At 40.1% G+C, this 18014-nt stretch overlaps 1 long non-coding RNA gene across 2 annotated transcripts in view; it reads left to right on the forward strand.

The window, feature by feature from the left end:
• Nucleotides 1-5096: 5096 nt before the first annotated feature.
• LOC123504096 overlaps nt 5097-18014 on the forward strand; it is an 88963-nt gene continuing 76045 nt past the window's right edge. For both annotated transcript variants that reach the window (XR_006674701.1, XR_006674702.1), the window contains exon 1: nt 5097-5310. This is a non-coding gene — a long non-coding RNA (uncharacterized LOC123504096). The remainder of the gene's footprint in view (nt 5311-18014) is intronic.

An 18014-nucleotide genomic window follows, 5' to 3' on the forward strand; every position in this document is an offset into this window, starting at 1 on the left:
ACACCCACAGGGACGAATCTGCGACCCTTCTGCCTCTCCCTGCTTACCAACTGCATCTCGTCATCCCAGAGTCGAATAGATTTGTCAACATATACTCACTGGGGAAAGCTGTGAGTGACCCTTCCTTCTTCCTGATTGTTACCATCATCACACGTGTCGAGGATGGCGACCCGGGCAGCACTCGGCACGGCGTCACATTACTGCTGCCATGAACTTAATTGAAGCAGGCAGGCCAGTCATTGTGAAAAAATATGCCAGCGTCCAGTATGGTATTTGGGATAATTTGGCGCGGTACGTTCTCTTCTCACGCCACGGGATACGTACTCGCGTTAAGTATTCGTGTCACGCGATTATTTCGTAAAAAAAGAGAAAAAAATGCTACAGCAAGGTACTGTACTGTTTGTTCGTTCAGTGTGTTCCCCACCCGCTTTCCCACCTCCTTCGCCTACGCCTCCTCCACCTCGTTACTGTTTCCTGACGAGTGTTGTAATGTATGGTCTTGATCCCCGCCCAGTAATGCCGCGAAGAGTGACTGTGGAGCCTTACCACGCGATGTCCGATCTGCAGTGCCTTGCTTGACCTTCGATGGGCAGCTGTGATTGTAGAATGTGCTCGAAGATAGATAGGTAGAGCGATAGAATGATACATACATTCATTCACACGTTCATTCATTCATGGATAGATGGATGAAAAAAAAGTGCTCGCAGTTTTATGGAATATGTAAGTATTGTACAGAAATTGTCCCACCTTGAATGTATGTAAATTTGATGTGTAAAACTGTATATGTATTCTATCAAATTTTTTCACTTAGCACTTTAAAGTCAAACAGAGAGAGAGAGAGAGAGAGAGAGAGAACTGGGTAACTCATATGAACATTGCATAAAACGTTGAACCATCACAAAACAGGTCAACAACAAAGCTACACTCTCAAAAGCACTTCGATTAAAAAGTTCATGATTCCCAAACCAACAAAGACACCCATTAACATTCCTGACTGACCAAGTAGTTGACACGAACCAAAAAGACATCCTTCCTTGACCAGTGAGGCGAGAACGACCAACGAACCACCACAACAAGCATAATGAACCACTGGATCTTTCCCTTCGTGGTGCATGTGAACGGAGACAGCCACCTCACCGACAGGACACAGCTAGTGGTTTGACAGAAACTATTCCCTTTGTACCAAACGCTCCTTGCAATCCACATCTGGGTATACTGTTGCTGATTGTTAGACAATGAATGCTACCGTGAAATAAACCCACACTACTACCAATACCACCACCACCACCACTGCCACCACCACCACCGTCCCTTCCTGGCTCTAATGAACGGATACAGATACGGAAGTCCTCGCCCCACCATCTAAAGCTTATGCAAATGAATTCCAGTGTTTCCGGCGTAGCGGGTTTCACAGTCGAACGGTCTCTCAAACGTTCTCACTTGACGCCTCACGAGTTTGACGAGACGTAACAGATGTCAGTTGACTCAAGAGCACCAGTGATCGATGCAACAGACGCGTGGTTCGATAACGTAATTAGCGGCTCATACTTGGGAAAGCTTCATTATTCATAGACGCGTTTCAAATTGGTTTGGTAGGTGTGTGTGTGTGTGTGTGTGTGTGTGTGTGTGTGTGTGTGTGTGTGTTCAATAAGTTTCTATCTATTTATCCATCTGTCTGTCTATCTATCTATCTACTTGTGTGTGTGTGTGTGTGTGTGTGTGTGTGTGTGTGTGTGTGTGTGTGTGTGTGTCCGTGCATCAATGGAGATCCAGCTTGTAATCCTCTCCAATCCTACTTAAGAACGGCCTATAGACTGTGCAGGAGTAGGTGATTTTCTATAGTACACGCCTTATAATGAGAGGAGCCGCCTGTCCCTCACCACGCCAACATAACTACTAACGCATTGAACACTCGACTAGGGAAGATGGGAACATTTTCTTTACGTCCATTATATCTTATACACTACAGAAGGCAGGTAAAAAAAATGCCGATATGACTGTCTTTTTGAGCTTTAAGGGAAATTCGAGCCTTTAATAAGCTAATTCTTTAGATAATTCAAATATTTCCTTGTCACTGTGGTATAAGCAATAGATGGCATTGATTTACTGTGTTTGATTTGCAGAAACCAAAGACAGTACAGAAGCTCTTTTTTAGGGTCTTTGGCAGAAACTTTAGTGATAATTTAAAAATAGCATGAATTTTAAATCAATGTTTTTTTTTAAGCTTGACATATTTTGACAAATCTAGATGGAAAGCTGTTTTTATCGCACTACTCATTTGGGAACTCAGGCCCATAATTATCTATATGCTGGAATTAATGTATTTAGATGATCACTTTGGGAATAAGTATTTACATATGATTAATGTGTAATGAGGATTGTTATTATCTACAGTACATGCTATATACTAATGATAATACTGTGTGTGTGTGTGTGTGTGTGTGTGTGTGTGTGTGTTGGTCGTTTCAGTGACCGGCTGTTCGATGAGACAATTAATCAGTCCGATATTAAAATTTCATTGAGTCAGATTCATCGTCGACTCACGGCTGCCAAACATTTCTTTACTGACACTGTCGGGTGACGGAATGCCCTTCGATAGCCACGGATTACATTAGACCCGAGAGATCTTGGAAGGTGAAGATGAAGGGACACGTTCCTGGCTGGACAGAGGTGCCTCTAACGACACTACATATTTGTTGGTCTGTTGAATGTCTGTCTCAGAGTTACTGGTGATATCCAACGGCGACGCTCAGTACTCAATTTATGGCTCTCGTAAATCTCAGCCTCTGTCTCACCTGTCCGACGCGCCGCCAGGACCCATTGTCACTGGCACCACACAGTCCCTGGTCTTTACGGCCATGTCGCGCTCACCACATGGCGGGAGTGTCTGCTGTGTTTGACTTAGTGAGGAGTTATGAGAGTCTCGTAAGGATGTGCTTCGTGTTTGATGGATGGTAGTATGATTATTCTCTTTTGTGTTAGAGCATCATGTACAGTTTCAGCACGAAAGAATTGATACATTGCACCCCTTGTTGAAAAATTAATCAGAATCAATGAGAATGTTTGGTTGAGGGAAGGAAAAATTCTCAGACATGTATTTTGAGGCGGATATGAGGATGTCGTATAAGAAACCTTGCAAAGTTTACGTCTTGTGGATTGTAGTGCTGCTGGAAAGGAGGAGTATATAAAGTGAAGCTCATAGACGCAATATTGACAGTGCTTCAGAACGGACACACAATAAAACTCCATGCGAGGCTTAAAGGATTGGCAGTAAGAAAAAAATATGTGCTATGCTACATGTCATTAACTATCCACAGGAACTTTCCTAATATGTTTTGCTGATGAGTTTGTCATTGCGTCAATAACTCATTATCTTCACGTGACCACTGCTCGCCACCCGTCAGACAAAATACTCTCGTTCTCTTCCTCACAGTATCATTCACCAGTCTGCTTTTATATTGAACACCCTTGACCTCTCCTTTATAAAGAGTCATCTGTAATAAACTCCACTCTCACTACATCACCTTCAGGGACTTTACACGCTTTCAGCCTTATTCAGAATCATTTACCGCCTACCAGCTGCTGACCTTGTACATCCCTGCCCTGCCTGCCCGTCCGTGCGTGAAACATCTCCATATGAAATGGCTTCGCACTCTTCACACTTCACTGAAATGTTAATCAAATGTATTGGGATCAAGGGCAACTCTCCTCACTACCTCGACTCCTGTTGCATGTACCACTCTGTCTTTCCTCTATGTGTGTGTGTGAGAGAGAGAGAGAGAGAGAGAGAGAGAGAGAGATGGATCTGCATTCCTATTTCTTCTACTCCCTCGTTGCGTGCATGGTGAATTAGGTCAGGTGATTAAAAGGTGATTATTCTGAAGAGTGGAATAGACAATAACAAAAATGACTAGATGAGGAGAAGGAAGGAAGGAAAAGAAGAAGGAGCGATGGAATCCTACAAGCTGATAAGAAAGCTTTTATATGCGTAAGTTGAGTGAAATGAAACGGAAACATTAATAAGAATTTACCGGAAAAAATAACCATTGTGTGTAGCATTATCGTATTACACGCCATATTGGAATTCCACAGTTCAGGATGCCTCTCATATTCATCCATTGAAGCTGAACATTTCATCGCCCCAATAAATAACGCAGCGTACATACTGTAAGTGTACTGCTGACACTACTGTTACTTCTACTACTACTACTACTACTACTACTACTACTACTACTACTACTACTACTACTACTACTACTACCAGTGCAGCAATACTTCTGTTCAGGCGCCTCATTTTCGAGTAAGGCTGCCTTTAAATACATTCTTTGAGTATTTTGAAATGGTTGCACTCCCATAAGAACCGTTTTTAACTGCAACACTAATTATCAGTTTCTCAAAAGTCCTTATCTCAAAGTTGAAGCAGAATCAAACTATCACCATATTCACCCTTGGATACCTAATACCTATCAGTACAAATTGCTCACCGTTCATTCTGGCAGAACGCAGTACGTATATCATTATCAAACTCATTCAATTCCATCCAATTCTCAGATCAAACAAAGAATGATACATCTTTTACTTGTACTAATTATATTTCAACACCAGCGCATTGCTCACTCGTCAGACACTTAATTAGAGAGACTCTTGTGAAGTGCGTACGAACACTCGGTGATATAAGAGATGTAAGATATAAGAGGGATGAAATCGTATTTACTTACATCATTCACTCATTGTGCATTAAAAAGAGGGAGGAATTTCACGATTTAATTAAGATTTGTTTAGCAAAATTATGAAGTTTCACACTAAGAAAGGCAAAAACATGTTTGCTATTATCTGTGAGCCAGCCTACCACCACCATCACCACCGCGAGCTGTGGCAGATAAACATTACTAATATTGTTATTAGAATTTAAGTACTAGTGAGCGATCTTAAGAACATACACACTGATATAGTTCTCCTTTGCATCTGAAAGCAATGTTTGTTGAATACAATGACACAATAATCTGGTGTGTCTTAATTAGGTGGAATATCTTTTGAAACGAAACGTCTCGAGTCTCTCAGCTCATGATTCTGAATCCCTCACTCTCTCCCCGCGCGTCCCAGAGGCAGCTGGAGCCGTGCCGCGTCCGTGCTTTTTCTTCGTGTCTTGTATAATTCTTTCTCATCTGGAATACCAACTCTGACCAGGATAAAGCGTGAGTGTCCGTGTATCATTCGGGCGGGGAGTGCAGAGGAAGAGAAGGCAGAAATGAGAAATTATAAAGAAGAAAACGTGCTGTGTCTTCTCCCTTCTGGCCAGACCGCCATTCTGTGAGTGTTGCCTTCACACTGTCCTGTATGTTGTTGTATGATATTCTGAAATACTTCGCCATACCTCCACCACTTTCGATTTCGGTATTTGAAGTCATGCTGTTTTTTCAGAGTATTTTTTCTGGTTCCGGTGACAAATTGAAAGTATACATTAGCAAGCGAGACACTCTTGAGAACCGGGTTGATCTCTGTGAGGCCTTTAGAAATAGTTGTGGTGAAAAGCAGTGAGTTTCTGAATGCTGACCCCGGTACGAAAGTAGATTCTTTGTTAAATTTGCAGTTTCAACCAATATACCCTATCTTATATTTCTTTTTCCCTGTGTCTAAAAAGCTTGGGGACCTCCTGGGAAACCTAATCTAACTTAACCTAACCTTATTATTCATTTTCGATAGGGTAAAATGGGATTAGAAATGCTCGTAGAAGTGTGATCGAGACCCTGAATGTGTGTAGTTGTGTGGTAACCTAACCTAACCTAACATTATTAATTTCCGATAGGGTAAAATGGGATTAAAAATGCTCGAAGTGTGATCGAGACTGAGAATGCGTATAGTTACTTGTGGTGTATTGGTTGAAACTGCAATAATTCCGTAGATTCTTTTTTCTTTGGTAATATTGATATAACTAACATTTTTTTAGTGCTATAAGTCACTATTTTTTGGGGCATGAATGAATAACTACCTAGATATCAATAGGCTTAGGTTACATCCAAAATACTATACTTTTTTAATGCAACATCGAAAGTATGTTTTGTTCAGCGCGGGAGTAAGAGAATGTGGGAGTGACATGCCTAACCTTTACATTCCCCTGCGGCGTAAGGGTCTGGTGAGGCGGAAGTAGTAGTATCGCAGCGGGGTTGAGGAAGGAATGGGAATAGAAAATAAGTCTGAAAAAGTTTATTGTTGCTGTACTTATCTGAGAAAAAAAAAAAGTGTATAGGGCTAAAGAGTTGGTAGTATGGCAGTGAGGTTGAGGAAGGTATGGGGAATAGAAAATGTCTGAAAATTTTATTATTACTGTAGTTATCTGAGGAAAAATTAGGTGTATAAAGAGCTAAAGAGTTGGTTGTATGGCAGTGGGGTTGAGGAAGGTACGGGGAATAGAAAATAAGTCTGAAAGAGTTTATTGTTGCTGTAGTTCTGAGGAAGAATTGGGCGCATATAGATCTAAAAAATTGGTAGGATGGTTAACATTTAAACAAATAATTACTGAGATTTTTTGTGCTAACTGATATATTCACGCATTCAAATGAGTTTTTATATTTACAAATGCTCGTAAATGTAAAACACAAAGTAATAAGCCAGTAAAAGCACTCGATTCCACCTTAACTACACATTTCTCCCTGGACTGTCAAGTAACCAGCATCAGTAACCTTTCATATCAGTTGTTCCTTATTGTCTCCTTTCGTGAGTTGTCTAGTTTCCTCATATGGTCCACTCTCATCCCATCTAAAATAAGGCTCCTCTTGTTGCTACTCTGCTAAGTTCCCAGAGGAAGGTTTGTGTGTTAGCTGGAGTAGTGTGGTGGTCCGAGAGAGAGAGAGAGAGAGAGAGAGAAAGAAAGAGAGAATCTAAGAAAAAGTTAATGGTGTCTAATATATCATGGTGTATTTTTCACTGTGTGGAGGAGGGGGCAGCGTCAGACACATTTCTCTCTCTCTCTCTCTCTCTCTCTCTCTCTCTCTCTCTCTCTCTCTCTCTCTCATATACACGCGCACAAATAAAGAGGAAAAAAGAAGGAAGGAAGAAGGGAGACACAGACAGGAAAAAGAAGGACAAAGAAGACAATACACGTTTATTATTATTATTATTATTATTATTATTATTATCATCATCATCATTAGCATCATTAGCATTATTATTATTACTTACTATTACCATTATCATATAGTTGTCATTGTCATAACTGTCGGAAACATCATACAGACTGTGTGTGTGTGTGTGTGTGTGTGAGAGAGAGAGAGAGAGAGAGGAAAAGAAATATGCTGCGTAGTGTCCCGTCCATGCGTCTCTCTCTCTCTCTCTCTCTCTCTCTCTCTCTCTCTCTCTCTCAATATAAAGGACTCTGCACTTGTCAATAAGGAAACCGAGTCACCTCCTCCGAACGTAAATCTTTCCCCAGCCCTCTCACCTTAATCCTTTCCCTGCCTCCTTTCCTCCTTCCCTCCTTCCCACCTTCCCACCTTCCCTCCTTCCCTTTCCGAGTACACTTACAACAAATCCAGATATAAAAGAAAACCATTACTTGAATACTCAGAAAGCCCAGTCACTGCCTTCCCACACAGACTTTTCCTTACTCTCAAGCCTCTATTTCTCCCACACTTTCTAAAATAATCTTACATCACCATTATATACTAAAAATAAAACATTTGAATGCTCAGAAAAACGCGTTACTTCCTCCCACGCTACTCTTTTCCCCTCCCACGCTGCTCTTGCCCCAATTTTCGCTCTTATACCTCAAGACAGAGCGCCAGAAAGCCTTGGGGGTGCTGGATAAAACTGAGAGGCTATCCAGCAGACAAATTAGCACTATTCCGGCTCCCACCGTTGCGTCATGCCCAGCACGCCCCGGCATCCTTCATGACGCCCGCCGCCGTAAAAGGACGTTTAGGGAAGATAGATCCTTCGCTAACAGAGGTCCGCGGGATTCATTAGCGGATCAGCCATTAATATTCACGAGATAATGACACTGTGAGGCGGCTGGACATTTTGCTGTGTGTCCGGACGTTGGTCGGGGAGAGAGAGAGAGAGAGAGAAAGAGAGAGAGAGATTCATTTTACTTTGTTTCGTGTACCAAGTGACACAGAAGTACTTTGGTTTATCTAGTTTTATTATTGAATTGGAGAAACGAGTAGGGAGGGAGGCAGAAAATTTAGATTTCGCTTTTGTTCTTAGTGTACCAGATAACACACAAGTCCTTTGGTTCATTAATGATATACTGTAGTCGAAAGTCATCGTTTTTATTTTTGATGTATAGGTATCTGGCGGCGGTGGTGTAGGAAGTCAGTAAATGTACCTCCATAGCGGTGCATATGAATTCAAGAAGAGTTTCATTGACGATCAACAAATTTAGAATGAAGCTTTTTATTTTGTTTATGTTCTAACCCATTAAATTCGTCAAAAAATCGAATACTATTTTTTTTTTTATATATATCACAGGTTCGTTTTTTGTATGAAAGGTATGGGAATCTTAGGATATCTGGAACAAATAGAATTCCTATAATAAGAGCAGAAACAACAAGGCACATCCTTAAAAATTACATTTAAACTGGCAAGATTTTTAGCCCTTAAAACTTTCCCATGTCTACAAGTTCCGAATAGATTTTTTTATGATCCTGCGTATATTTAATGGCGTTTACATAAAAGTTACGGGAGGTATGTGGAAAAAAATTGTGTTGAAAAGTATTTTTGAATATTTAAGGTAGCATATATATATATTTACTGGCGTTCATAAAAATGTGTGTAGTTGGTCGTTTTAAAAAGTAGTTGAATTTCAAGGTACTGCACATGTACACTAGAGTTCATAAAATAATGGTAGCAGTTTGTCGTCTCCCTCGCCGGCCGGGGTATCACTTTAATGGGAATCCCCTCACGGCTACCTGTTTGCCATTGTTGCCCAAGTAATTGAAAACGTGGCATCATATTTCCACCCTGTTTTGCGTGTAATTGTTACCGCCATGAACTGCCGACACAAAATATTGCCTATCGAAAATTGCCGATGTTAGCAGAAATTCCAGTTATCAAATTACATGTAACACACACAGAGACTGAAAATACCAGATACATCCTCACTTGATTCCAAGGGTTAGTATGTCAATAGTTATTATCTGGTTTGTTTGTTTGTTTTGTCTGTTATTGACTGCAAATGTTCACGTGTTGCATCTTTAAATCCGTGCTCAAATAAACAATAGATTAACGTGCTATCGATAGAAGATAAAGAATAATCAATTTTAATATGCTCTTTTAAATTACGCATGATAATTTGCCATACATATTTACTCGTTACATCTTCACAAAAGCATACATACAAAATTCGACTTTGTTTGTTGTATTGTGGAAGAAAAGCACTCAAACTATTTATTCTTGATTATACATGTGTTCATTTAAGACATCCATTAAATAGTCAAAGGGTTTTTTTAAATGTCACAAACTTTTACACCACATTCTTTTCTGATACTAATTAAATTATTTTCATTTGTAAGGACGTAACGTAAGTCAACAATGTATTTTTGCGTGTTTAAAGGAACGAGAGAAATAGAAACCAGTACATCATCACTCAAAGATTAAGAGAGTGTTACATGTGCCTATACTAAACGACCGCCAGCCAGGTAAGAATAAAATAGATTTTAGATTCTTGAAGTTTAGCGCTGTACCCAAACCCCGCCTTCGCCCGCCAGGCTTCCCCACCTACATCATGTTTGCTATTCCAACACACAAACACACCCATGCAACACCACCGACACCCACAACCCATCCCCTTTTTTCCACGCTGGACTAACAGCCTCAATAACACAGTGAGGGGGCGCGCCTGTGGAAAACCAGCAAAACATCAATTTAAAAGGATATAAAACTACTTAATGAGCAATTAATGTAGGAAAACATCTATTAGAGCGTCTTGTTATAAGGTACAAGAGCCTCATCTAACCGCGCCAACTTTCAAACACGTTCTTGAGTCTGTCCTGTATTGTAAACACTTAATGCGCCCCACCTCCAATACATTCAAAGGCTCTAGTTAAAATTACATGGGTGTCTGAGTGTTATTCTTATTGTTTTAGTGGTAAACTAACAGGATTTCTAAGTGATATGAGAGACGAAAACAAGGTAGAGGATTTACCAGTTATCTCCATTTTCTTGTTTTGTTTGTTTCTAGGAAGTTTTTCAGGCTTTGTGTAGGATTCATGCAACGAAGAGGTGACCAGTGATGTATTTTCCATGATTCTTTCCTAAGTGGCTTTGCTTTTGTAAACGAGAAGGCGTGGATAGTCTGCCATAAAGTGTAATATTATTGACTACATAGATTGACGCGTTACATCCGTACAAACCGTGGTACAGTGGAACTATGCGTGCTTTGGGGTCCGAGAGGTCTCCAAGCGCACAGGTTCGAATCCTTTCCACGGTTTGAGCGTAGGTTGGGCTTCCTCACTCTGAGCAACGGATTCCTAGCGGGTGGGCTTTTAGATAGGAGGTACCCCCAAAATTATATCCTTTTAGCCCATAAATTCCCGTGAAAAGCCCACATGGTATAAATAAAGAAAAAAAGCGATGGTTTTATTATACTTGTATTTCAGGCGATGCTTTCATTATCTCTACATTGCTCCATACGGGCAAAATTAATTTCTTAGATAAAATCCGAAAAAAAATCATGAGCAGTAACAACTTGATGGAAAATCGTCATCCACAACGTTTAACACAATATGTCTCTCTCTTTGTGAATGTATGTGTTATGTTTGTCTTTTTGTCCGTCTGTCTGTATTCATGTATTAAGTCCGTCTTCGTTTGTCTTCCTGGATGTCTGTTATAAGCTCTGTTCTAATATGAAAAAGAAACATATATACTTCAGCAAGCTTTTCTCCAAGGGATCACTGAGTCCAACATAAAAAATGGGAAACTGATCCGCTTTCGCATCCTGTGAAATATTTTGCCGGTTCATTTTCAACCGATATACCTCGATATGATGGACACGGCCTCTTGCACAGTTCACAGTCACCACATCTGCTCGACACGTGTTGCTGTCTCGTGTAACTCGCGGTTCATGCTTCACGTTTCCTCTGAGGACGGGCTCAAACTTGCAGAACATGTATATTTCGTAAAACATTTAGCGTGTCTGATCTCCCCTCGCCTCCCTCCCAGCCTCGAGAGTTTTGTCATGCCTGAGTGGCGGCGTGCGGCCACATGCTGGGGCGGGGGGAGTATTGGTGTGGTGACGAGAGATAGACTTCCACAGAGACTCGGTGAATAAACCTTTTCTCCCTGCGTGTTGAAATGTTCTGAAGATAAATTCCGATAAATACCATTACTGGTTTTTTTTTTTTTTTTTTTAGAAAGTTTACTGCATGTTGAATTTCTCTGTGTAGAAAGTTACTGCCATTCTTATGATCCCTTCAATACCATAACTTGTTTTCATACTCATTCTGCTTACTATCTGGCGATCTGATACTGCTTCAGAAAGTTATGCGGGGATTAAAATAATGAAGACTCCGTGTATTAATCTTCTGACCTCCATAAACCCTTCCTAATGTAAATAAAATGGTCTAATCACTCCCAAACTAATGGTAATAATGCGTCCCGTTACTGAAGAGGATAAGTAGACTTCACATTGATAGGAAATTTGCAGTTTTTAAGGAAATTCCACGTAACAAAAACTATATAACAATGTAGAATATAATAAAAGTTTGAGAATGTCGACTTTTTATTATTATTTCCACGCTACAAGTTGAAACGCTAAAAGAAGATAATAATAATCAAAAAAATTACAATATAAAGCTTCTTCAAATCGTGGGACACACTGATATGATAGGAATGTCCGATGTAACAAACTAAACCATATAAAAAAAACACAGAACGAATGTTAGCAAGTTTTGAAATGTCAGGAATGTTTTAAATGTGATGTTATGTTAGTTTTGGGTGAGTTATCAGGGAGCGTGTACACAGATGGATAGCGATATTTAATTTTGTTCAGTTTTGTAAATGTTACTTTTTTTTTTTTAATAAAACGGACTGGAACGAAAACATGTATTTTTATAGCGAATTTTAGATGTCTGGCAAACTGAGTTATGTAAATATACGTGGAGTCACTCAAAAAAATAAATTCTCTCTCTCTCTCTCTCTCTCTCTCTCTCTCTCTCTCTCTCTCTCTCTCTCTCTCTCTCTCTCTCTCTCTCTCTCTCTCTCTCTCTCTAGCCATGTCAACATTATTGTCAAAACCAACAGATGAAATGACAGCTGTACGATCTTTTCATCAGTTTTGTAATAACGTAAATATTTTACAAAGCTGGATTGTGAGAGAACACCTGACAACACGCCGTGCCTTTGTGTGACTGTAGTGAGTGATTAGCGTGCTTAGTGCCAGTTCAGTTCAGACATTGTTTTGAAGTCTTATTATGTGTAGTATAAATTGAGAGTAAATCTGCAACGTGTAGGAGGGAGAGGAAGATAAAGGTACAGTGAAACAAACGGACTTAGTTGACAAATCCTTTAAATCAGTAGATATTTTTTCCTAAGTTCCTTCCTTTTCTTTCTAAATTTCATGTTACTGATAGGCATAGCACTATAGTAAAACCAAAATGTACTGACCCATAAGGTGAGGCCGGTAAGAAGGCAGAGTAACAGTTTTTCATTTCACGAAGAACTGTTGCTGTTTCCATTGAAGTAATGAGTGATGTATGGCAATGTCGTGGGGATTATCGGCCTCCCCTTATGGGTCAGTACATTTTGCTATGGTTTGTCCACTGATGGTCATTCGTGGTAGGTAGAATATTTGTCTGTCCATGTAGAATCATTTAGTATGCCTTACAATGATGACGAACGTGATACTGCATCTTCACACATTGAAACGTTATGTTGAATACGATAAAACTACTGTATGAAAAAAAAAAAAAAAGAATCGTGATGGGAGAGGAAGACTTTCTGATTTGAACTTTTACCGACCAATGCGGAACTCGTTTATCATTCCTTCACACAAATTACTCAGGAAGGCCACGTCAACTGTAGCTCTTTTCAACTATAGTTCTTTTTTCATGACGAAGCAAATATCACCCTTTGGTCTCACTGCCGCTACCTGTCTCCTGCAAGTATACCAAGTGTCACCTCACGGAAGAAGAAACGTAAAACTTCTCTCGATATCCTCAGGACACTGTATCACTAAATTTGTGAGTAATGATGCAGGATCGTGACATAATGAAAGACTTGGCGTTTAGATCATTATGTACGTGCACCCAATGACATATGAGGCGAGACGAAACTTTGGTACTGTTCTCCTATTGCTTATATAAAGAAGATTAATATTAAACTTGTAATCTATAACATTAGATAATTTTGTACGTGCATCCAATGACATATGAGGAGAGACGAAACTTTGGTACTTTTCTCCTATTGCTTGTATAATGAAGGTTACTATTAATTAAACTTGTGATCTATTACATAAAATAACGATTCAGACTTGTATTTTTTTTTCTGCATCTAGAATAAGGAGGAATTATAAAAAGCAGTCTCGCTTCTCAAATTCTCCTCTAAGCCATTTATTTATTTATTTTCATTCCAGTGTAGTGAAGTGTAGCCTTTGGTGTGAGATTCTTATTACGAGAAAGTTAGGCAAGTACGGAAGTGGTGGTCTCTTCCTCACTTTTTGGACATTTCATCCCGTCAAGGTAATTATTCTTCAGTATCGTTCGTCTGAGTTCGGCAAAAGTGGCGTCATATTTTTAAGTCATTAATAAAAAACCGTCAGAGCTGAGTCGGGTACGGATGACTGAACTTTGAGTCTTTCATCTAAGGAACGAATGACTTTAGGAATTATTCAACAGACCCTTAGCTCCTTCTCACGATAACTGGAAAGGTGACAGGTGTGTGGGAATAAATTTAGCCTACGAACTAACACCTGCCGACACACAGGCACACGCACTCACGCACACGCACTCACGCACACACACACGCACACAGGTGGCCGATATATAGATGATCCTTTTAAATATATCGAAGAGCACATGATTCGGAAAATATTAGCGTTATTTATGAGGCCATCAGTTCAATATGGTTCACTGGTCCAGGGCACTTGGGCGAGGGGGCATCAGGAGGGAAGGAGAGGGAAAGACCAGAACAGAATAGACCCAGAGGAGACTAGGCATCGATTTCTGGTTGTATTTACACACTGGGCGCCTCGTTTCCCCAGTGAATCTGCAACGGGAGTCGTAAACAAAGACGCAGCGAAGAGATAAGGACGAGGAACCATTAGATACCAAACACACACACTCACATACACACATACACACGGAGACGGTGAAGGGATCTCAGTGTGTTCTCAGTATCATCCTCACTACCCAAAGCGTATTGTCGCAAATGGATTCCTAGCTATACAGACACTTCCTGGTGAATAATCATGCTTTGCCTCAGCCCTTCAGCCGTCTCAGCAGCTCACGGACGGACAGACGCGCTACATCACAGGACGCCTTGAGGGAAGTGATGTGATGGCGCTAGTTACGAATTGATAGAGAAGGGAGAAAGGAAGGGGAGGAAAAGGTGTCGCTGATTGTACTTCAATGAATATCGAAAGGAGAAAGTGAAGTGTCTCAAAAGTGAAGTTTAAGACAAGGTGTAGGAAGGAAAAGCTTGTGAAGTTTGTGAAAGGGGAGGGAGAAAGAAAAGTGAGGGAAAAGTATCGCTGATTGTATTGAAATGAATATCGAAAGGAGAAAGTGAAGTGCCTGAAAAGTGAAGTTTAAGACAAGGTGTAGAAAGGAAGAGGTTGTGAAGTTTGTGAAAGGAGAGGGAGAAAGAAAAATTAAGGAAAAGTGACGCTGTGTAATGAAATGAATATCGAGAGGAGGAAGTGAAGTGCCTGAAAAGTGAAGTTTAAGACAAGGTGTAGAAAGGAAGAGGTTGTAAAGTTTGTAAAAGACTTGCAACTCTCCTCTGAAATATTATTGCTTAGTTTTTTTTTTCTTTTCTTTTTTTCAATTCTGAGATGTTTTCCTTCAACATTTTCAAGAATAGATTGTTTTCTTTCTTTTGTTCGGAAAATTGCACCTTTCTCTTCAGCCTGCCACTCTCTCTCTCTCTCTCTCTCTCTCTCTCTCTCTCTCTCTCTCTCTCTCTCTCTCTCTCTCTCTCTCTCTCTCTCTCTCTCTCTCTCGTGGCTCGGGTGGTCCTAAAATATAAAATTTCCTCAGCATGGCAGCACTGCAGGAAGATACAGAAAGGTACCTTGGCTTGCCTCCTCAAGACAGACAAGAAGAAATACAAGTTTTACTTTTTTTTTTTTTTGGCATTCTCTCTCTCTCCTGCCGTTTCCATAATTTTGTTTTTCTTTTCTTCATATTTTGGGCGCGTCTTGTTTTTCTTATTATTTTGGCAGTTTTCATACCTTGTGTTTTTCTTCCTGAGTTTTCCTTCAGCATATTTTCCTTTCTTTTGTTTTTTAGAATTTCATATCTTTCATCTTCTTGTCACTTTTATCTCTCGAGTCGTAAATTGTTGTATTGATTATTTTTCTTTCTTTTTAGGTTTCATGCAAATTGTGAGTGTATTTCCTCAAACAAAAGGGCGGAATCCCTTTTACGTGTGGCTGTTTACGTCGAGAGACCATGCCCTGTATTCTAAAGCACAATAATCTTGCTCTACAAAGGCTGCAATAATAAGAATTCGGACTGTAACTTTTTTCCCTATTAATGACATAGAATCCTTGTTGCATTACTCTTGGAAGCATGAAAATACACCTTCAATTTCCAAAATCATGTAGCACAGTTTGTTAAATATAGTCGTGATAGAATTGATACGATTTTTCCCCGAGTAATGATGCAGAATTCATGTTACACTCTCTCTTATTGAATACATCCTTGAAAACATCCCTGGAGATCAAGAAAATTCAAAGTGCAGCCTGTTGAACTGTTTAAGAATGCGTAGTAAGTTTACAGGTCTTTATTGGTGATTTTACTGCTTCTCGCGGTAATCTGCTCGTGTCCCTTCCGTCCTAAACCCCTCCCGTGTCACTGACCAATCCGTGCGTCCAGGAGCCAGTGAAGGGAAAGTCTTGGAGGATAATTATGAACGGTATTCGATAAAAAGAAAGTGGGAAAGGAGTTTGGTGTTTGTTTGACTGATGTGCATACACTCTTACCCCGACACACACACACACACACACACACACACACACACACACACACACACACACACACACACACACACACACACACACACACACACACACACACACACACACACACACACACACACACACACACACACACACACACACACACACACACACACACACACACACACACACACACACACACACACACACACACATCCACATCATTATTCCTCCTGCACTGTGATGCATAAATATATTCCACACAGTTGTAAAATCTCTCTCTCTCTCTCTCTCTCTCTCTCTCTCTCTCTCTCTCTCTCTCTCTCTCTCTCTCTCTCTCTCTCTCTCTCTCTCTCTCTCTCTCTCTCTCTCTCTCTCTGCTTGTTATGGATATATCTTTTCTTCCACATTTTTTCACATTCTCTATCTTTTTTGTTCATTTTTATTCATTCTTTTGATTTCTATGTGTGGTTTCCTCGGTCTTTAGATGCACAGTGGGATGACGTGTAGAAGGGACAGATCAGGGAGGAAAATGGGAAAGGAAGGTCCACTGAAACCATCCACGGAGGTACTTAAGATTCAAGTCCATAAATTTGGCCCTAAGTATAATTTCATTCCCTTGAGATGTCGCCACTTGGGAGAATCTAAAGTAATACCGCTGACTTTACGAGGGTTTTGACCGCTACTTACTCTTCTTCTTCTTCTTCGTCTTCGTCTTTTTCGTCTTCGTCTTCTTCTTCGTCTTCTTCTTCTTCTTCTTCTTCTTCTTCTTCTTCTTCTTCTTCTTCTTCTTCTTCTTCTTCTTCTTCTTCTTCTTCTTCTTCTTCTTCTTCTTCTTCTTCTTCTTCTTCTTCTTCTTCTTCTTCTTCTTCTTCTTCTTCTTCTTCTTCTTCTTCTTCTTCTTCTTCTTCTTCTTCTTCTTCTTCTTCTTCTTCTTCTTCTTCTTCTTCTTCTTCTTCTTCTTCTTCTTCTTCTTCTTCTTCTTCTTCTTCTTCTTCTTCTTCTTCTTCTTCTTCTTCTTCTTCTTCTTCTTCTTCTTCTTCTTCTTCTTCTTCTTCTTCTTCTTCTTCTTCTTCTTCTTCTTCTTCTTCTTCTTCTTCTTCTTCTTCTTCTTCTTCTTCTTCTTCTTCTTCTTCTTCTTCTTCTTCTTCTTCTTCTTCTTCTTCTTCTTCTTCTTCTTCTTCTTCTTCTTCTTCTTCTTCTTCTTCTTCTTCTTCTTCTTCTTCTTCTTCTTCTTCTTCTTCTTCTTCCATGCTGTTTGTGGTGGTTGTGAGTTGTTCTCTCTCTCTCTCTCTCTCTCTCTCTCTCTCTCTCTCTCTCTCTCTCTCTCTCTCTCTCTCTCATCGTTTACTTCTACTTCCTTTTCTTATTTTTTTTCCTTTTCTTTCATTTTCTTCTCCCGTCTTGCTGTTGTTCTTGGTAATGGTGGCGTTATTATTCTATTTATTTTCTTTTTCTTTTTCCTCCTCCTCTTCCTCCTTCTCCTCTTCCTCCTTCCCTCCCCTTTCTTGACATACTTTCCTTCCTCCTCTACTTGTTTTATTTCCCTTTTCCTTCACCTACATACGCCTCCACAAAACTTGAACGACGCACAGAAATTGAGTTATGTAACCTTTCATAAAAATAACTCTCTCTCTCTCTCTCTCTCTCTCTCTCTCTCTCTCTCTCTCTCTCTCTCTCTCTCTGCACCATAAAAACCACATATAAACCATTTTTCTATCATTATTGTACAAAAAACACTATGAAGAAAGCAACGGAAGGAGTAGATTCACCCATACACAGTTGTCTGGCCTCCTATACTCGTATATATACATCAGCTGTTCCCTCCATAGGCGTCCATTTCACACTGCCCACCCCTCATGGCGTTTCTGGCTCTTCATTTCCTTGCCACACTTCGCTG

This window comes from Portunus trituberculatus, chromosome 15, assembly GCF_017591435.1.
Source record: "Portunus trituberculatus isolate SZX2019 chromosome 15, ASM1759143v1, whole genome shotgun sequence".
NCBI lineage: Eukaryota > Metazoa > Arthropoda > Malacostraca > Decapoda > Portunidae > Portunus > Portunus trituberculatus.